At 34.4% G+C, this 23620-nt stretch overlaps 1 long non-coding RNA gene across 1 annotated transcript in view; it reads right to left on the bottom strand.

The window, feature by feature from the left end:
• Positions 1-23620, bottom strand: part of LOC119073053 — a 144856-nt gene that overhangs the window by 118836 nt on the left and 2400 nt on the right. Inside the window, exon 2 of the long non-coding RNA XR_005086983.1 lies at positions 9692-10860. This is a non-coding gene — a long non-coding RNA (uncharacterized LOC119073053). The remainder of the gene's footprint in view (positions 1-9691; positions 10861-23620) is intronic.

The raw sequence follows: 23620 nt of genomic DNA, 5'->3' as shown, positions 1-23620 counted from the left end.
AGTCACATTATTAATTAAACGAATAAAAATGTTATATAACTTTACTGGGTTAAATTTATAAGCGCCGCTAAAGTCTAAGTTTTCTTTGATTTTAATTATCTTTCAATTTACCAACTCATTAGGCTAATGGTAGAATGTTGTCAGTAGTACAGGGGGCGACTTTCGAATAAGTGCATACGTTCGATGGTACGATTCAGCTGCTTCACTGGCCGCACACAAACAAATTCAAGTAATTTTTATATAATCGACACTCTCGATTCGAGAGTAAATCAAAACGGCAGCAGCAATTTGTTTATTATTATTATCTAGTTTGGTGCACTCAAATATGTGAAATCTAAATCTTTAGCAAATGTGTATGCGTTGATGATCATATTTCCAAGCTTAGTGTGGTCGAGGTCGGTATTCCTTAAGGATCAAGGATCATGTGTTTGAGGATGATGAACAATTATTCCTTTCGTGTGCCAATAGTAAGGTTAATGAGGGCGTTTTCAGAATTAACCAGGACCTTTATCCTGTCAGTCGTTGGACAAGAGAGAACGGTTTGAAGTTAAATGCGAAAAAACCGCAGGCCATAAACTTCTCTCCCCGAGGCTGATCCCTCGCGTCTTGCCTAATGGTATTGCTGTCCCCTATTTTTATAAAGTGCAGATTCTTGGACTTATTTTAGACAAAAAGATGACGTTCACGCATCAAGTAAGCAATGTTTGCTCAAAAGTTTTTGGAAGGTTTCGTAGTCTTTGGCAGAGCGGTCATCTTTTTACTCGAATTATGCTGGTTAAGTCTCTTCTCTTGCCTGCCTTTACATATGGGGATTCAGTCTATTCTGCCAAACTTTCTGCATCTGTTATCCGTTCGTTGGAAGGAGTTTTTTTCAGCATGTTTGCGATTTGTTTATCGTTTGAGACGCCACGACAGTACTCCCGGCTACGATAATGAAGTCCTCGAATGTTCTTTGATGAGCTACCTCAAGCTTATTTTCGCACAGAGCATTATTAAGAGGATCTTCCTCTTTGTTCTGAATTAATGAATAAATTGAATTGAATTCAATTCAGGTGAGAATAAAGTCTGACACAAAAATTTAGCCGCTAAAAATTTAATATATCGCATATTCGACGTGAAAATTCGAATTAACTTTTCCACATTGACCAAAGATATGACATAAAGCACATGGCACAGATGCTTGCGACCATCAATTTATGTCAAGCATACGTGTTTCAAATGTATATAGATCATCTTCAAGTTACGGTACTTTCATTGTATGAATTTTTCGAACGTGAATATCAAATGTCCTTGAAGATGATCTATTACAGACGCTCGAAACACACTTGATAAAGCCGAAAACTGCAGATTTTATAGGTATTTTACGTCGATTTAGATAATCAGGATTATCTGTCGGATTTCTATCCATTGGTACACGCTGATATACTTCCTTACAGGCAGTGGACTCACAATCGAGACGTCACGTCAACGTAAACAAATATTATTTTAAATGATGTTTCCTTCATGGAAAAGTGCTTGTAATGAGAGCTGCCAAATAGAGTACTATTTTATATGAAAAACATTTTTTACAGTGCCAAAATTTGTTTGATACACTGTTCAATACTCTATTTAGAGTACCACTGTTGCGGAAACTACTGTGAGGAAAATACGTCCTGATAGAATCGAATTCAAACTTAAGAAAGCCGAATCATCTGCCACTTTGTGACGCACATTTTTTTGGCAAAAATGATCCCTAGAATTTCCTCTACAACATCTGAAAAGTTTCAAAACTGAATATTTAGGACCATCGGTTTAAATTCTTCCCATTTTAAATATCTACACTTTAAGTGGATTATACTTTCCGTTGTAAACATTTACATCCGTATTTTGAACAATAACTCGAAAAATAAAGAGCATCACAGTATTAGAAATTACATACAAAGTTACAACCATTGAATAATAGTAAACTTAACGAGAAAATGGAAAATCATTGATCACAACGTGAAAATCCTTTCAGTAACAATTCATAAATTTTAATGAATTTTCCTCGAAGGATTTATGCACGGGTGAAAATTATATATATAGCACAACCAACACCGTGAGCTAAAAATAAATGTGTTCCAGAAGAATAAATTACCTACGAACTTTCTTTAACAGATCCGTCGAACCGTTCACAAAATAAATGAATTGCTTTGGTTGTAAACTATTGTTGGTGAAAGAGAGCAAAAAAAACAAGATTAGGCTCTGTATTTTATAAAATACGCATAGTTAGTGACTATCCGAATGAGATTCGAGGTAATTGAACTATAGCATTTATTGTGCAGAGTTTCATTTAATTATTATCGAGTTTTCATGAATTCAACATTCAGCATAGACATTAGCAGACAGATGAGTTACAGTCGAATTTAGAAGTCTTTATGTTTTATTGGTATGTTGGGATTTATAATCAAACGGATAAGCAATATATTTTTGATTCATTGAACAGACGGTTAAATATAGATAACACTTTCCGTTCATTCCGTACGCGAGCCCAAAACTATGTATAAAATCGTCGTTTATTGTCAATTCAAAGCTTGGCGACCTGAGGTAAAATACAATTTAAAATCAAAAATGAATTACACTCTCTATATGCTATCTAATCTGTCTATATAGACACAGCCCATACGTATCCGTAGTACAATGACTGACTGTGTAAACAAATAGCGTTTTTTCACGTGAATGATTTCAATGTTTGTATTTGATTCTATGTGTACACACACACAACTCGTAGATTGATTAGATTTCCTCGTGATAAAAATTCAATTAAATACTGACATTATTTACGAGTCTGTTTTATCGTTAATAAAATTAAGTTCTATATGGACAACGAGCGGATATTTTTGTCACAGATGATAAGAATTATGTATATTTGTCTCTCGTTTAGTGAAATGTACACGGAATGTTTAATTTTAATGTCTTTTTTAATAAACAGTTGACATGTACGGTACATAATATGTACTAACACTTATGTGATGTATGTGTACGTATATTTCTTTTCGTAGCTGTATTTTTAATAAAATTTGGTGAACATTTATACCTGATGCTTTGAACTTGGACACAGTTCGAATTATCCAGAAGAAACGTCTGAAAATTATTCTTAACATTACAACTTTTCATCTAGTTACTACCGTACAAACGGCCTACCCGACACACTAGCGTAATACATATCTTCCAACAAATCTCCTAAAATCAAGGTGTGATAATCCTCTCATCGATTGAGTACTGAACAATCTCTGACCCGCTGACTGTTATAATTACAAAATTCATTCTTCTAACGCTCAAATACAACATCCTAGATATTGAGACCTCTTTCGACACAAGAGCACCTGGAGTATTAGTCACCCGATTTTTTTATTTAATCAAAAACATGAAGTTTTGATTTTGCGGCGGCGTAACTTTACCCTGACTTTAGTAAAGTACCGCCCTGAATAAGTAATGTGTAACCCCGCATATAAATGATTCATTGGCTGATTTCGTTTTGGAGTTCACACAGGAACTACCCTTTCCCCATTGCTATATAATGTACTATTTTGGGAATCTTTAAAAACTTAGGTAAAGTCAAAGAAAAACAACAAAGGAACGTTAAATCTCACATCCATCACTGAGCGAAATTTCCTACATGCTATGCGTGTATCATTCGTGCCCCCTGTTAAAAAGTATGGTAAGGTAGTTACACAGCCAGCTCGAATATAACACGTGCGAGAAGTATTTCTCTTCCACAAAGATTTAAAAATATGAATTTTATTAAATTCATCTACGGTAGACACCATATTAACAGCTTATAGTAGTTATTGTGCATTTTAGTAGCTATTGGTAACAAATATCTCAAATTAAAAACTGACTTCTTTGGGAATTGAACCGGGGACCTCTGGATCATGAGCCAACGCTCTTTCTAATGTTGCAGCACAGTAGTGTTGGTTGACATTTCTTTTTTTTGAAGCGTACTTTGAAAGCCATAAACGTGTGTGTATAAGTTATAACGCAACGCACATAAACAATGTTATGACGTTCAACATAATTGAATTTAAGTTAATAAAGAATGAGAAATTAGTTACGACTTGATGGCAAGATAGTTGTGGACTCGGATCAATTATAGATAATTTCAACTTTAACAGCTTTCCGAGATGATTACGAAATGAAACTCGGTACTTCATAAAAATTGAAAAATATTTTTTTTTTCGTTTATCTTCTTCGTGTTAAATGATTCAAATTCATTGTTTAGGACAAACATCGTATACGTTTAACATACGTGATGAGGGTTTAACTTCCGTCCCACTCGTAAGTTATTCACATTCCACGTACATAACCACAATACGTGACACATGAATATTCAAATGTGACAACCGAAATACGTAACTACGTTTTCAATATGTCTCACCTATAGAAAACAGTGTCCATATGTATCATATACGTCAGTGAAGTATATTACACCTCTCCGAGAAATTTTACACATGTATTGTCTGAATTTTCTTTTTCTGTGTGATTCTCATGAGCTTTTTTAGTTGTAGTTAAATTTTACATAAACAAAAAGTTTTGAAACGAAATCGTTTTCCAGTTAAATTTATGTTCTGTATCATCATGCAGTTCATAAGTCGTAATCTTTTTGCTGACCTTTTTATTGAATCTTTCGGCGAGACTTATACAGTATTTTTCGTTACGAATGATGAAAAGTTGAATTTTTCTTGATTCGATGTGAAGGTGAAACTAATAAATTCTGAACAAATGTGGACTTTTCTACACAAAATGTTTTTGGTTGACAATAATGATATGAGAGAGTATTAATAGTAATTTTATTGTATAGAAAATAAACTTCCATGTAAATGGAACTGAGCAGAAAAAAATAACTCAAATGAAATACTGTAGACCATAGACATAAATATTTACTATAATGGTCCTTCCGAGATTTAAACATGTATTATATGATGACACAACATAATAAATATATCAAATACAGTCGGTATCTATTTAGAATATTCAGTGACAGCAGCAATATAAGGTGCGAACAAAATATATGAGCCCAAAATTAAATTTTAAATAACGTTATCTGCTTCATTTGTTACAATTTTGTGCCCTTTGTCCTCACAATAAATTAATCAAAAGCAAATTTTATTTTATTCGAGAGTTATTAGAATTTTTGGAAGTAGGTAACTTGCTGGGCTATGTTGGGAAAGTTGGGAAAAAAAGTTGGAAATTTCATTTCGAGCCCTCGTTAAATTGAAATTGATCTAGTCATTCCGTTTATATTCGTCAGACTCTTTGGAATGGGAATAAAGATAAATGGAGAGTACCTGAGCAATCTCCGCTTCGCTGATGACATTGTACCGATAGCAGCGAATCTAGGTCAGGCTCAGCTTATGCTACAACAGTTAAGTGAAGAGGCGAGCAAAGTTGGCCTCAAGATGAACTTATCGAAAACAAAAGTCATGACCAACATCGGGGACGATAGAGAAATCAAAATTGGTGACACTGTCATTGAACGAGTCGACAGCTATGTATATCTAGGACATAAACTGAAGTTAGGTCTGGACAACCAAACTGCAGAAATAAGATGTAGGATTGGTCTTGCATGGGCAGCGTTCGGAAAACTCAGACTAATTTTCAAAAGCAAAATGAATAATAGTCTGAAACGCAAAGTTTTCGACACTTGTGTCCTTCCAGTGCTCACTTATGGAGTGGAAACGTTAACTTTAACAAAAGCATCCGAAAATTGAGAGTGACACAAAGAGCCATGGAACGGAGTATGCTTGGAATAACACTCAGAGACAGAATGACGAATCAATGGATTCGACAACAAACCAGGGTCGTTGATGTCATGGAAAGAATAGCATCTCTGAAATGGAGCTGGGCGGGACATATTGCAAGAAGGACAGACGAACGTTGGACCAAAAAGATCATGAACTGGCGACCATATAAAAGACGAGCTATAGGTAGACCACCAGAGAGATGGACAAACGGAATTAAGAATATTGCAGGTACAAACTGGCAGCAAATGGCAATGGATCGTACGAAATGGAAAGAAGTTGGAGAGGCCTACATCCAGCAGTGGATAGAAACAGGCTGAAAAAGAAGAAGAAGAAGACTCTTTGGACGTTTTTACAATAAAGATTATATTTTCTACTGTCGTCGTTTATCTTTTGTTCCTTCGAAACCTGCAAAGTCAACAGGTTATGGGCCCAGGATGCTTGGAAACTGCAGGAGAAAACTATTTTGTTTTTAACGGACATTTCGGAGTGAAAGCAAAGCGGAAATCGTGTCAATGGTCCTGACAGAGATGATATAATGGAATTGAAGTTATCATGGCAAAGAATTGATCGTGGAATTAGAACCGATCATGGCAGACATGAATTGATCATGGGATGCAGAAGCATTATTGGAATATGAATTTATCGTGGAATCTGGTATCTAGAAGTGTACCATGGCAGAAATTGAATTGATCATGGAATTGAATTGATCATGTTGGAAATAATGGACTGAAGAATCTTGACTCAAGATAGCGTATTTAATAAGGCTAATGTAAACAGAAGTTAACGCCGACCCGTACGAAACACCTAACCGTATCAATACCCTTTTATATAGAATTTTTCATCTCTCTCACTTCATTCTCTGCTCTGCTGAAAACAAATTCTTTTCCTTGTTATCATGTACAAAGAAATTGCCGGAGGCAATATCGACAGCCCAGGTCAAATTTAATAAATTTCTCATAAAACATACGCAACAGGCAAGAAATAGTTATTTGTTTACTGAGGGGATAAAATAGATAAATTTTAAACAGAGCGAAGCGAGCACTGCAATTTTGGATTTTGGATTTTATATTTCTTCCAGAGGTGAACACAACGTTTTTCATATTGTGTGACGTGTGAATAACTGTTTTTCTCCACGAAATAGAGAAGTAAGAATAGTTCTATTTTCTCCCTATCGTCGACCAACGGTCGATAAAACAAACATTTTCTCATGGTCCATTGAGGGTGTAAAATAAGGTAAATCACTCTGTACATAAGAAGAAGTTGATTTCTGTCAAAGCGAAAGGTGTATACCATCGTATACCACATTCAATTTACATTTTGCACATCATCTTCAACGTGAAAATTTCAAGTGACTCAATTGAGCTTTAAGGCCTTAGAACGAATATAATTTTCCAATTATGGCGCTACGATTTCTGATAAATGTATCTTATATGGCTGGATTCTTCGCTAATCAATGAGTATGTGATTGTTGACGAGCTGGTGAATTATCTCTGGTTAAGTCAATACCAACTCGCACATCAAGTTATTTTCTAATTATTATTTTTTTGGTACAGATGATGATGGCGGTGGGGTGTGGTAACAATTTTGAAATGTAGATCCAGACACCCCAATAATGAGATATACTTTTAGGGTATGCAACACACTTGACAATCACGGCCCTCTGCCTTAAATATACCAAAACAAAAAACAAGTCGGCAAAGTTAAAAATTTCAGATATTGTCCTCTAATAACGAAGGGGATGGATGAAAAAAAAAATCGATCGGAGCATAATGAAAGCTAGTCTAAACGTTCAGTTCAAAGGTCGTTTGTCGCAAAAAAAAGAAATAAAATGTAAACTACACAAACAGCATTTTCATAATATTTTACTCATTTGACAAACATGTGCTTGTGGTGTTATCCGAGAATATATAAGCATTTCATGGCTGAAAGCGAACATCTTCAGAATTCTCTTCCATAGAATCAACAATAACGATAACATGTGTGCGTTTGTTACTACATAACGATTTACTTGTTATACACAATGTCCTTGTCACAACAACAAACGATTGTAGCTTCTAAGCGATAGCAAAATATCGTCAATCATATTTTTACATAAAACTAACATAAATTTTCCCAATTTTTTTTTATTCACAGTATTTTTGAAAAAGGTTTAAGGCTGTATTCATCCAGTGTTGCAGGCAAAGATTTTTTTATGATCTGCATAAATGACGATACAACAAGTTATCTTTTGAAGTCGCTGGCTGGAAAAAGGATGGTATCTATCTCAATGGTGTTTTCTTAAAAAATATTTAATTCTTGTTCCATGATAATGTCATGATAAAGGATGCATTTTATTCAAATCAATTCATTTTATTCATTTAAAGTCAAATAATTTAAATATCTAATGTCTCTATCTGACAGTATAAATGGCATCATTCTCATAATCTTGAGATGTATATGTGTGTGTGTGTGTGTGTGTGTCAAATTGAACCAGAAATTATTTATTAATTAATTCATTCGTTGATTTGGTTATTCTTGTGCGTATAGAAGAGCTTTCAGTTATAAAAAGTTTTTAATTAAATTAAAAAAAAAACCACGCTGCAAACCAAACAATGTTCGTCTTCATTTTATACAACTTTAATGTTCGCAAAATAAAATGAAAGTACAGTGGGGTATGGTGGTTTCTACTCAAAACTCAAAATAAATGAAATTCCATTAAAAAAGAGACCGGTGAATAATTTCGGTTAGAAGTCTTATTATGTGGGAGTGATAGGCCCGAAAGTTCTTCACCATAAAAATGGTGACGACGGTAGAGATGGGCTGTAACGTTAATACTGTACTAGTTTTGGTACTTCTAGATACACGCGTAAGAATAGTGACAATCGTAGCCAAATTGCGGTATTCACTTAAAGCTTAAAGTTGACGTAAAACTTGGAAACTATAAGCAACTTTTACATACAGGAAGCCCATTTATAAGTTTATGTCAACTCATAATCATGTCCGGAGCGATAGCGGAGGACTTGACGCAGTCTAACTCCCAAAAAAAGAACGAAGAAAATTTTTTGAGACGCGTCAACTATGTATAGCCGAACATTTCAGTTTCTACCTTTTGGTCCATATCATCACAAAACCTATTTCATAATATTCTCGCTTTAAATACGAACAAAACGAGCTATCACTCGACTATGTAGGTTTAAAATTACCGGATATACATCGTTTTGAAGTTGGTCATTTTTCTTAGAAAATGCACCAGATTGACTTTTTCCAAACAATCAAAAACTTTCAACTTACTCTGTATGTTTCTATCCATCTATCGACGGGCTATCTCGGAAAGTAGTCAGCCAATCTCTATGAAACTTTGCAGGGATCTTAGTCAGGCTATTAGAACTTAAGTTTCGTTCATCATTATCCCAGGAATAATCAGAATTTTGTGTAATTAAGTAATTAATTTTCAGAACAATTTCTCTCATATAAAAATGTACACTTTACAGCCATTTTGTGATGGAAATGTTGTGATTATAAGATAGATGCTATTCGCACATTTTCTAATCTTTTTCTTTACTATTCTCATCTTCACTATATTCGCTCAATGTACGATATCATTTTCGTAATTTTAAATGAAAATCACAATTTCTCTAATTGAACAAATCAATGCTGACAAATAGATCCAAGAACTTAGAAGAGAATTTTCTGTGTACTTATAATATGGAATATATCCATTCAACCGTTCACATTTGGGTCAATGGGTGTCAGCTACCTTCGTAGGTGTCTAAACAAGTTCTTTCAGAAGCTAGGACAAATGCTTATAAAAGTGTATAAATCGTATGTCATCTATCTCCTCAAAGATTTTCCAAGGATAATTGGCATAAAATAATACTTCAAAATGTACTTAAGATTCTACAAGGGAGAAAAAATAAATCGAAAATGAGGAAATTTATTGCCGTACTCACCGTTTAAATTGTTGTTCGTGGTTAATTAATCCTTATGTGCAGAATTTCACTTAAGCTAACTTCAACTTACATTTTCACTTCAAAATTATAAGAATTTCTCTAGAAAATTTTCACAAGTCACTGCACTCTTCTGCTTTAAAAACTTTTTTATGAAACAACATTCGTTGATTGCATCAAATCACAAAAATTAAACTGGCGTTAGCACTCTTAAAATTAATGCACCGTAAGACTATTAATTGCAAGCGAAGTACGTATAATAGACAACAATTCGATTTACTGAAACCAGAATACAGCAGCAATAATATTTGGTTCAATAATGGTAAATTATTAGTAAAACTAAATAAAATTAACAAAATAAAGAGAACAAATCGTGTTTATGTTCAAAATAGAATAGTTATTAACTTTTATCAACTAAACAGAACATTTTGGTTCGAAATATTTATAAAATGTTATTGAGACGTTGAACATTTCAATCGCAAATAAAATTTGAAAAAAAATGACCAATCTTTGGTTAAAAAATTATATAAATAAAACAACACAAAAAAACGCTCTTTATGTGTTATGGTGTTATGCTGTCATGCTGTTGCAGTCAAATGTCAACAGAATAATATTGTAAGCCGCGTATACGTTCGAAGTTTCAACAGGTTTTCGTTTTGCCGTTTTTTTATTCCTTTATTTAGTTCGATATTCGTTACTTTTGCGTTTAGATTTTTAGTAGCTCATTGGATATATATGGCGATAGTTGTGGTATCCGTCCCGCGCACACCAACTTTATGCTGTTTTGTAAACGTTTACTGGTATATTTAGTTTTTTTATTATTATTTTCACAGTGGATTTATAACACGTATTATGTTTGCTTGTTATTATATAAAACAGTGATGCTCATTCCACCAATTTTTAAAGTTCATTCTAGCGATATGCCAGTATTGAATTTTGGCATGTGTTGCAACCTAACAAAACGAATCATTTGACTGGTGTGCAACATGAAAAAAAAATAATGCGGTTTCGGGTTTTGGTTGTATATATAAGGTAGGTTGTATGTATATAAGGTTTATGAAACCGGTTGCGCTGAGATGCGATCAAGTTTTAGTTGTTGTTGTTGACCACTATGTAATAGGTAAAAAAATTGTTGTTGGTCTCAATGAGTTTAAATGCCATTTTGGAGCATACTGAAATGTACATAAAAAGATATTAGTTAATAAAATCGTCAAATGAATTAGATGTTATAGCTAATAAGACAAATCGGAATTTCGTGTATCGCAATCTATGATTTGGTACGAAATTTTACAGATTTTGTTTATTTCCTTTCAAGGAAAACGATGTAGCTCAGTGTGACAATTCTTTATCTTTTGCCACTTTCAAACTAATTTATAGAACTTTTATGCGTATATGCTTGTCGTTTATTTTTCTCTCGTTTATCAATCAATCGAATTTAAAAGTGGAGATGCAGATTTGATGATAAAATTTCGAAAAAGTAGTAAGAATTTTACCCCTAAGGAATGTCACTAAAATTTTGTAGTAGGAGACTGGCGTCAAGCCCGCTTACTAACGTGCGGGCATGATCTCGCCATGTAAAACTTGCAGCTATCATGCGTCCTTTAAGTACCTATTTACAGTGACCACTTTTGCAACGTGATTTTTATGAGGTCTTGAGTTTTACCAAGGTAAATATAGCGAGGAGGTAATGCCATATATAACAAAAGTTCGATATAAACGCCACCTCCACCCCTCGTTAAAAACAAAAATGGAATAGAAACTCGAGCCATCTGTTGTGAGATAGCAAAACTATTTTGCGAAAACACAAGTAAATCATAGTCAACAATTAAAAAAAAGATGTCAGTGGCATCGAGCTTATGTGCTACACCGCGTATCTGAATGGCATTACATCCTCACTATATTTACCTTGAGTTTTACCATATGAAAATAGTAAACGTCAGTGAAATTTAGTCATGAATTTGATTCAGCTGGTCCTCTCACACAAACAAAACTGCTTAGACGTCGGCGCGCATGTAAATTACTATTCCATCCGCATAACGGTTGAAAACTTCAACTGTACATATTTCAGTGTGGATGAATTTTAAACACAATAAGTCCCTATTCGGCTCAATAGTACGTGTGATTACCTTTCTAATGACACCCCACACGACCCACTACGGCTCGTGCTGGAGAAATTTTTGTAAGAAAAGTGCAAGTTTTCGGTTTTTCATCACCTTTCCTGATCCACACAAGCTTCGAAGAATTTTTAGACCCGTACGAAGTACTGGGGTCTTATAGGTTTACGCATACGTTTGTAACACGTCGAATTGGACTCCCTGAGTAAGGGGAAACCTATTGTGGTTGTATAGAGATGCCAAATCCGCGAAAAAAAAATGTCCGTCCGTCTGTCCGTCTGTCTGTGGGTTCTCTAACTTGAGTAAAACGCATCCGATTTTAAAAATTCTTTTTTTCCTCGTTTGGTAATGTCAAAAGACAGGCTAAGTTCGAAGATGGGTGATTTCGGATCGACCTCTCCGGAGCTGGGGCCCAATAAGTGCCTAAGTGTTTTTCGACGATATCTCCAGACATTTAAGCACTACACTTGTCAGTGATACGTCAAATAAAAGGTATTTACAATACCGATCGACAAAAAAAAAGTTTATGGAAATCGGATGACCGACTCGTGAGTTAGACTCCTTGGTGTGAAACAGGCACAGGGCGGCAAGCAGTTTTTGCTTGTAGGTCGGCCACATTTGAACATATTTCGTCATATTTTTAGCTTTATTAGATAGGTATTGACCGTGTAAATCAGGAAAAAAAAAGTTCATGAAATTATGTTCTCCGGAGCGTGAGCTAGGTCTCTTGAAGTGAGCTCTTATCTGGCTACTCGGAAGTACAGTGAACGTGGTGTATTTTGACAATATCTCGAGTAAATTTTGACCGAATTTCATGAATTTTTTTTGTTTGAAAGGTATTAACGAATGTAAAGCATCGGTACTATTTCCGGTCTCCTAACAAAATGGCTGCCGGCGGCCATATTGGATTTTATTAAAAGTGATATATCTTGGGAAAAATGGTACTTAGAGAGTTTCTGTTAACATGGAAATAATTTGTTATGTGTGTGGGGTTTCAGGGATTCCATATATGGACATCTATATATACCTATATACAGCTATATTGAGCTATATACAGGCATATAGAGCTATATAATATCATATTTTTCTGTGAAATGTTTATTTATAGTGAAATATAGTTAAATATAGCGGTACATAGCTGTTTAAATAGGAATTTATGAAATTTGTCTTCGTACGGGGCTGTCTATATTGCCTCCGGCAATTTATTTGTATATGATAACAAGGCAAAGAGTGGATAATGTAAGTGATTTTAAAGGCTTTTGACACGAATAGGTGTTTCGTACGGGTCGGCGTTAGCTATGTTTTTGAAAGTGGTTTTGGCTTTCTAGGCACATATAAAAAATTCCACTAGAAAATACGTTCGATTTCGGTAGGTTGTTTTTCAAAAGAATCCCTCTGGAAGTAAATTAATGCATAGATTTCACAGACGACGTCAACAAAAAGTTTTTTTTTATCAAATATAAATATCATGAATTAAAAATTGAAACAAAATGAAAGTTTCGAAAAAGATTACTTCTGAAGTTTCCGAACTACTGAACCGACTTTGTTCATCTTTCAATTTTCTGCTATTATACAAATTTCTTTTATCAAAAGAGCTACTTTCAGTTGCTTCACAATGGATAGAATAAGACTATTTGCAGTGGCTAAAACAGTGCACAATATGCAGGTAAATAATATTGTTGGCATTTACGTTCACTCTTTCCAAATAGTGCAAAGGTAATCATTATTCGCTTACAACCTGCAAACTAGAATAGCGAATCGAGTCTACCGCATCCAAAGACAAATTGAAATTGGCTGATTAAAACAGCGAATAAACCTGATCGAATTTTTCATCACTATGTCAAAATATCCCAGAAATTCAATAACAGGTGCAACCGTAGGGTAATTTATTTTACTTTTGTACGATTTTCTAGAACTTAAATATAATTCATTGCGTGATGTCACCCCAAATTTTTATACTACATTCACTCTAGTAAATATCCATGAAAGGTCATAGCTGTTGGTTCACAAAAAATAATTAGAATTTTATAACGAAATGTTCCAGAAATGTAATAGAATTATATGAAAAGTGTGTTTTCACTTTTTCGCTTATCCAATAGAATAGCGTAGTATTGACATAATGAGGGTAGATCAAATAAAGGTATAGCAAGCCCGTATACCTTTACTCATGCGTCAATAATCTACTATTGAGACACTAATGAAACTTCATAATCTACTTCATTCACACAGAACATGCGTCAGTTATTTCTGATACAGATGAATGAAATGAATATAGTGTCCATAAGTAGTGAAACGTGCACTTGTGTGGTAAATACCCGTAAATCTCTTGCAGATCGGCAACGGTCATACAAAAAAACATTTATCTCGAATTACGTTCAACAACTTGTTCAACGTTGCGATTTTATGCTGTCTTGTGAAGGGTATTGACATAGCAACTGAAGATGATCAGATCACTCTGACCAGTGACCGATGTCAGTACCTGAGGCCGAACCAGCAATTCTGTCTCAAAATTCACTTAACGTGAACCGTGGTAGGGAAGAGAATCGATTTCTCTGTTTGTTTTCGACATTTTTCTTGTGTTCATTTAGCAATTTATCAGTAGGCATTTCAGGTGGAGGTATTTTCAGTAATCCCAAACGTCCTGGTTAAGGTTAACGTTTGATCTACACGGGATCTTCAATCAACAATAAAACTGTCTTGTCACTACGCTCGTGATATAACTTCATATCTAGTGTAAAAATCAACCTCATTTCGCAACTTGGTGCATGAATAACTTTTTTTTTATCTCGTTATAAAAAATATGAAGTAATTATGGTGCACAGTGTGTATTATACACGATATGTGCGGGTATATGTTTCCGTTTCATTCAAATTTGAGACAAAAATGATGACTGTACATAATTAACAATTGAATCGAGTCATTTATAAATCTTTTAGGTGTATTGATGGTGATATGTTAATTTAGGAAATGGAATTCGACAGAAGAAGTCAGAGACACTTCTAACATACAAGCTAGTGGGACAAATCCCCCGCAGGCCCCTGTCTCGTCCCCCCCAGTTGACCTTGCTCTCTCTAACAAATCCCCCGCAGTGGGCCCCTAGTGTTCTTAGTCTAAAGGGTAATGTAAGGGCTTCCTACTAGAAAAAATTGGGCCCCTGCATAAAGCGGCCCTGCACTGAAAAGTCTTAAAAGTGTCTCTGGAAGAAGTGGTTTAAGCTACATGTTAAAATACAAAATGCCGTCAACTGGGATAAACAAACACACAAGAAGCAGCATTTCGATCATTTATCCCATGCAAAATTTCGTGTCACCTCATCATTATCATTAACAGTACACCCTGCGCGGGTCATTACTCTCCAAAAGTGGACAAAAGCTTATGAACGATGATAACAGTATTAGCTCTGAAATAGTTAACAGTTTGGAAATGCAAACTACAGATTTTATGAGACAACATTAAAATGAGTTGACGTAAGAGCTGGCAGCAATTAAACAAGTGATTTTTTAACAGTTTATCTGATGCTGATTAATACAATAGTTTACTGATAGTGGTTGTGGTAGGCACAACGTCTTTACGGATTTGAATCAGTCATATATTTACCGTAAATAGAGTAAATATATATTGCGTCAGCGGCATTGAGTAGATATCGATGTTGCAAGTATTAACTGCAATCAAGGTTAAGTTGAAACATCAAAATGATCAAAAACCTGACGAATGCAGTTTTGCTATTTTTTATAGAAATATATCGATTATTAGCCTTGCAATTCGATACATTAAAATACAGTGGGTCAGTCATAAAATTAGAAGTCGTCATCAAAATGGTTTCAAGTGATTCTCGGAAATGTGATATAATGAAATTCTTTTGCAATTACTGAATACAACATATTAAATGGACGAAAAAGATGGTATTGTTCACAAGTTGCTCTTTTGATCCACGTCAAAAAAAAAACTCATGCAGGCAGGCTTACCGATTTAAACTGGAAACTTTTTTCTGAGGAAAGGGTATTATATGACACGACGCTAACTATAAAGTTTTGGAAAAAAATTATTCTGGCATTTATACAGTCAAAGGCAGTCAATTTTCAGCATAAATTAGCTTCAGCTGTTTTTCAGCTGATCCATACAAACAATCACAACCGTTTATACGTCTTTATACGGTTTTACCACTATCATGCGCGTGCGTGTTGCAGCTTCAACCGTATGAACAAGGTAAACCAGTTTTGATTGTATGTGTGGATCAGCTGAAAAACAGCTGAAGCAAATTTATGCTGAAAATTGACTGCCTTTGACTGTAATGAGTTTCATAATTATTTTTTCCATTTTCGAACGAAGACGAGAATCAATTTAACATTATTCACTCTTTCACCAGATTTTATATTAACCTATACAATCGGCGAAATCGAACGCAACGCACATTTCTTTCCTAATAAGCTCTGATTAAAAATCGCTAAAAACTCGCAATTTTGTTTTGCAATTTGATTGAATTAGTCACTTGTAAATATGCCAACTGGATTATTGTGTACACTAGTAGTATCCGGCTTTGCTTGGGATTATTTTAATAACATGCGTCACGAGTCGAAGAAAGTTTTTCTTTCTTTCACGCGCTAGCATTAAAACCAGCGGAAATACCAAGTGAACGTGAACCACTTGGGTGCTCTTGACAAAAAGAATGTCGCGAAGTATTGGGCGAAATATTTTACCTATGACGACAACGTACTTATAGCCGATGAACTTAGCTTAGAATTTTTTTCCTGTTTCCGACGTTATTCAATCCACAAATACAATCCATATTCAATCACATTGAAACATAGCGTTTCAGTCAGAATGTACGAAGTCTTTTATGTGGATTGAGATACTGTGGTATGTAAGTAAAGGGAATAAAAGTTTATAAGCTAACATTTTCAGATGTATGTAAACGAAATTGAAAATTGAGTTCACGCGTTACAAAAATATGTTTCCACGTTTAAGAAACACATTCACGACGTAAGAAGGCAAAAAAATAAAATGGTGCGTCAAATAACTCATGAAAGTGAAAAAAAACGCGCGTTGTTCCTAACTTTTCCTCATGCCAAGTTTCAGGTCTTCAGGACTTTCCTTCTGGGCTCCTACACTGTAGGACCTACAGATAGACAATCCACCAAACATCAAACTTTATATTATAGATGTAGACAACACGTATTAACGATTAGCAGCTCCATCATGTAATGACGATGGTTGTTAGGAAGACCTCTGTGCCAAGAAAATTAGATAGAACTCTAATCAGTCCTAACTTTGACCATATCTTTGTATGACTACATTCAATCTTCGGTCACATCAAGTACTATTTTAAGAAAATAACTTGCATATTGAAATGCTTAACTCAAGATAATCCAAATAGATTAATAATTTCCGTTTCGCTTCCATTAACAAGTTAAAATGAATCAAACATATTGTTGGTGGATGGTGTATGATGCCAACCATACATATAAATATAATTTATAAGATGCACAATGGAGCATTGTTTAAATTGCATCAAATCATTTATTTATTCGTCTTATCGATCTTAAATGTCTCTGTGTTTAATTAATCCACAACAAAACTTTTGCTTGCTGTCTTTGTTGTATAGTATTTTCCATAATAAAATGTATTTTGCTAAGTCGGTGTATGCATTTGTAAGTTTTAACGATATTCTTTCGCCCATGTAATTGTGTAAGACAATTGAAACTAATGACGTAGTGTGTTAATTTGTGTGGTGTTTTTAGCATTTCGTTCAGTTCAAATTTGGTTTATAAAGTTTGGACATTCTACAAGTGTGTTAGTACTGAGTATTACCATCTATTTACTAACGTATTCCTGCAAGTTTACAACAGATTACACCAGACTCTGTGTAAATGATTAATACATATGGACGTGGAATGTGCATTTACCTTCTTATCCTTCTGGATATTATTATTAAACAATGACAACATCAACAGAAGGAGGGTAATTTCGGCTGCATTGTGGATGCACCAAATTGTATCTGGACATCTGGACCCTCCATACCTACGTAATCAACTGAACTTAAATACTGAAGATCGCCAACTGAGAAATTCAGGTTTTATTAAGACTGAAACATCCGAGAACGGAATATGGGTGGAATTCTCCAGTCAACAATGCGTGCAAAGCGTTCAATTGTGCAGTGGCAGTTGTCGATCCGACGTTACCGTTTATACGCTTTAAACAAGAAGTTTTGAAACTGCCAGATCGGGCATTCGGGAACCTCATAGAACTGTGAGAGATAACGATTGTTAGATGGCAAAAGACTGTGATATAGTTGAAGTGAATTGCTTTTAAAGGAATAGGTGAATTGAATTTGAAAGGTTGATTGATTTGGACATTAATATGAATTTAAATTGGAATTGAAGTAGATTTAGATGTGTCTGAGCGGATTGACTGACGAAGCTGAAAAGCTAGATTGATTTAGTATTTAGTAGAATATTTGCTTGTATTGGTTGAGATGATGACGATGATTGTAACTATGTCAGCTTACTTAAGTAGACACTAAAACCAAAGAATAAATAAATAAATAGAGAATCGGAATGGCACTAAGAATTGACACCAAAAATTTGTCACATAAGTGTCATATGTTGCATGAATACAATTGTGGAAAAATGGTCTGGTCAACGAATACAGTTACAAGTCGTTGTCTAGGTCGTCATCCTCATCATTATGCTATGAATGAAACAATTTGAAGAGCTTTGGTATCTGCCGGAATGCCAGCATTTTAGAGTTCTAGAGGAATGATAAAGGAATAATAAATAAAGAAGTTATTAAAAGAAAATATTTTAATTGGATTGTGGTATTTATACTACCTGCAACCCCGATAACCCCCCGATAACAATATTCGATTATTTGAAAGCAAGTCTTTCATCTTCAGAAGTCAGTTAAACTCTGGAGTGTTTCGTAACACCTTTCACTGATAATAAGATTGAAATACTGTGAGGGATTCTTTTGAAAAACAGCCTACCGAAATCGGACGCATTTTCTATTGGAATTTTTTATATGTGCCTAGAAAGGACTTCGACCCTAGTGGCCAAAACCACTTTCAAAAAAATTCTTCGAAGTTTGTGTGGCTGGTCAAAGGTGAGCAAAAACCGAAAAGTTGCAATTTTCTTACAAAAATTGCTCCAGTTACACGAGCCGTACAGGGTCGTGTGGGGTGTCATTAGAAAGGTAATCACATGTACTATTGAGCCGAATAGGGTCTTGTTGGGTTTAAAATGCATCCACACTGAAATATGTGCAGATAAAGTTTTTAACCGAAGACGTACACTGTTCTTACTGAAATTTCTCGAGGTACACAAAATGTACATGGTCGTGTGGGGTATCATTTGAAAGGTAATTTTATGAGCTTTTGAGCCAAATAGGGTCTTATGTGGTTTGGATACATATGCGATGAAAAAGAAGTTGAAATGTTTAAGTGTCCATATTTCATCATAGATGCATCCAAACCACATTAGTCTCTATTTGGCTCAAAAGCACATAAAATTACCTTTCAAATGATACCCCACACGACCATGTACATTTTGTGTACCTCGAGAAATTTCAGTAAGAACAGTGTACGTCTTCGGTTAAAAACTTTATCTGCACATATTTCAGTGTGGATGAATTTTAAACTCAATAAGACCCTATTCAGCTCAATAGTACATGTGATTACCTTTCTAATGACACCCCACACGACCCTGTACGGCTCGTGTAACTGGAGTAATTTTTGTAAGAAAATTGCAATTTTTCGGTTTTTGCTCACCTTTGACCAGCCACACAAACTTCGAAGAATTTTTTTGAAAGTGGTTTTGGCTTCTAGGGTCGAAGTCCTTTCTAGGCACATATAAAAAATTCCAATAGAAAATGCGTCCGATTTCGGTAGGCTGTTTTTCAAAAGAATCCCTCAGCTATTACAGTGGAGACGCGAAAGTCGCTATGACTTTGATGAAAACTGAAACCAACGCACTTCAAGCAAAAGCGGTACTCTAAATAGGGTACTGAAACTTGACAGTGCTCCATACAAAGTTGTACACTGTAAAAAGAGTGGGGATAAAATTTCATACAAAAAGTACTCTATTTGGCAGCTGTCATTAATAGCACTTTTGCTTGAAGTGCGTTGCTGAAACCAATCACTTTTGCAAAAATTGCTTTTGAAGTGCAGAAAGTATTGCGAAATCTTCAATTTACAGTCATTGATGGTCCCACTCATACCAGGACCTGCATCACGTTTTCATAAAATTAAATCTTTGCATGCTGTTGAGCAAAAGCGAAATTTTATATTTCTGGAGGAGTATCAAATCAGGTATAGTGCCTGCTTGTTTGTTCGTTGTATTAAGACCATAATATCAATATATTTACAAAAAGGCAGTGACTTAGCAAACAAACTGATCACACAAGTCGTCAGTGCTGTAAATAACAAAATAACCCAACCATTCAACCCAAAGTAAAATAAATATTAAAATAAACATCCAATACCATTCCATGCAAGTGTGAAGATCGATAAATTCTTGTGCTTTTGTATGTTACCCCCTTTTTCTTCATATAATTTGGCATTATTTGGGATCGCATACAAACAAATGAAGACCGAACGAGCAAAAATAGCATTGTGTCCATGTCCAATGCCTCGGCAATATTGCAGAGTTTTGTAGCATTCGTAACGTTTCCTTTTTCAATATTACACCAGTTACAATAAAAATTGATTTTTTAGAAAATCCTTTCGGCAAACATGTATCGATATCATTTTGAATGTTCAAAGACGAGACAAAAAGAAAACGAAAGATTATGGAATGTGTATAGCCATAGCCATAAAAGCAGTAGATATGGTACATCAAAACATTCAAACACAATTTGATGAATAAAATGTTTTCTTATTTTTGATTATGTGTGCTGATGAACTTTATTTTCGGAACCATATCGATTTGCTTTTTGGATTATTTCCAATTGGGAAAAGGGATTTGAGAAGAGTGTATAGTATATGCTACACACATTATATCGCAGGAATGGTTTCATTTGTTGTGGCTTTTCCGACAGCGTCTCTAGAGTCGGTACCCGTTGATATGTGGCAATCGTTACACTTTATTAGTTAAGTTGAATGCTTTCTGATATGAAATGAAAATCGATTTTATTTCCATCTCATCAGTCTCTACATTTTAAGTGAATCATTAACTTATATTTCGTGAAATCATCACAACCAATCATGAATGTGTGCTATTACATGAAAATATCAAAATTAGATACGTTATCTTTACAGTATACATATTTAATATGCTGAAGATAAATTAAAATTTCTCGTCTGACGTTCTTATCTCTTGTTACGAAAAGAAAGCACATCATTTCCGCGAAGCGAATATTTATGTGGTTATATACAGCGAATTACATTCATGCAATTGAAATTATTTTGGGTAGAGGGTATTATAATATTGCAATTATTTTTAATATCGCTCTGGGTAGATTCTCGAAGCATTTTCAATGTAAATTGAATGGAAAGTTTTTCGTAGTAATCGTAGTCATTAAATAAGTCGTACACATGATACATTCTATTAGAATCAAAAGTAAGACCGGAAACAAATTTTCTCCCGAAATCACGCATATTGAATCAATATATACACAAATTTGAAAAATTTGCGTCTATTCGGCTCAGTGTCTGCAATACATGTAAATTCAACGCGAGAACCACCGAAAAGCTAAGACTAAGTTAGGGCCAGTGCCGCGTTTAGACTTTTGGGCGCCACGGGTACTTTACAATTTTGCGCCATTGCCTATACCTTCGTCACTTTCAATTATATTCAAGATGACAATAATCACATTAAAATTCATGAAAAAAAATTTGACGGAAAAAATTCGCAATGTAAAAAGTTCTAACATTTCGATGAAAACTGAAATTAGTTGCTACAGTGGCCGACTTTCAATTTTGTGCACTATTTTGATTCAGCTGTTTGACCAGCTGGTCCATGAAAACAAACTCAGTTATTTTAACAATCAGGAGTTAGATGAAAATGGCAACAGTGGTTTGTTTATTATCGCTAACAATAAAACTGAAGAGAGTGTATTTGTTGTTTTTTGATGCAAATGTATGCGTCGGTTGACATTTCATGCCATGTATGGAAAAGAGTAGAAAGTAACGTCGATACGGCGCAAAATATGAAAATTTAAATAAAAAAAAAATTCTATGAAAAGATATGGTTTTGCATGGAAAGCATATTTCGTATGGAAAACATGTTTCGAATGAAAAACATGTTTCAATTGGAAAACATGTTTCAATTGGAAAACATGTTTCAATTGGAAAACATGTTTCAATTGGAAAACATGTTTCGAATGGAAAACATGTTTCTAATAGAAAATATGTTTCGCATGGGAAACATGTTTCGAATGGAAAACATGTTTCGCATGGGAAATATGTTGCGAATGAGAAACATGTTTCGAATGGAAAATATGTTTCGCATGTGAAACATGTTTCGAATGGGAAACATGTTTTCCATTCGAAACATGTTTCCCATGCGAAACATATTTCGAATGGAAAGTATGTTTCGTATGGAAAGGATGTTTCGTATGAAAAGTATGTTTCGCATGGAAAAGGATGTTTCGCATGAAAAAGCACGTTTCGCATGTATAACATATTTTGTTCGGAAAACATATTTTGAGTGGACACGCCATTTTTTAATTTATTGAACTTTATAAAGTGTTATATGAATAGCTTTAATTTTTTTTATTTGAATCTACCTTCTAGTCTCTTTGCGTCCATGGCATTCATGTCATCGAGCTTCTCATTGGTTCTTACTTTTCCTTTGAATCCGATGATTAAACAACTCGTGGTGGTCAAAAGTTTTGGAGAGCATTTGTTTCATAACACAGATTTAGACAGAAAGTTTTTGAAGTTTGGAATTCACCTACTCGTAGATTTTTTTATACAACAGTCTCAGCATTTAAATTATTTTAATAAGACTATACTCTACGTCTAAAATGGTTTTAGTCTCTAAACAATCTGAAGATTTGCATTTATGTACCAAATTCGGATTGAAACAAATGTTCGCACAATGTTAGTGATACATTCGACTTATATGAGCCTCTATTTAGTTGTATTGTTGGCGATAATAAACAAACCTCTGTTGCCATTTTTATCTACTCCTGATTATAAAATTATTTTTTTTGTTTACATGGACCAGCTGGTCGAAGAGCTGAATCAAAATAGAGCACAAAATTGAAAGTCCGCCACTGTACAGTTACAAAAAACTTTTACTTGGTCCAAATTTTGGAAATTTTAATTTTTTTTACAAAGATAATTCGATGTACCAAATTGCACCAAAAATACATCTAAAGCAGCTTTGTAAAAAAAAAAATTAGAGACATGCCTTAGAACAATTTTTTGCTCAAAATACCGTCGTTTATCGATTTAAAAAAAACGCCGGTATCCATGATAAAAATTGCACGCTTTTATACCAAAAAAATGCACGAAAATACATATAGTATCGGTACCGGTACCGAGGTATGTACTTTCAGATGCTTCGTAAAACTCTTGCTTTAGGAAATAATCGGAACTGCCCTAACATTTTATTTATCTGCCTCAAACGATAACATCCAAACACAATTGAGTGAAAAAGTGAAATCAGTACAGTGATAAACTAACAGGAAGAATAGGGAACATCGGATTTTTTGAACGAAAAATCAAAAGGAATACGCAAACGGAAACGAAAAGTTTGGAAAACCCATTGAAAAATAATTACATTTTGACTACACGGATTTTAGTTAATCAATACATTTTAAATGAGATTTTGGATTTAAATTCAATATTTGAGAAACTCGAGAGTTGTGTTATGGTTAA

Source organism: Bradysia coprophila, unplaced genomic scaffold (genome assembly GCF_014529535.1).
Source record: "Bradysia coprophila strain Holo2 unplaced genomic scaffold, BU_Bcop_v1 contig_111, whole genome shotgun sequence".
Lineage (NCBI taxonomy): Eukaryota > Metazoa > Arthropoda > Insecta > Diptera > Sciaridae > Bradysia > Bradysia coprophila.
The sequence above is the reverse complement of the archived record's forward strand: the minus strand, read 5'-3'. Positions and strand labels throughout refer to the sequence as shown.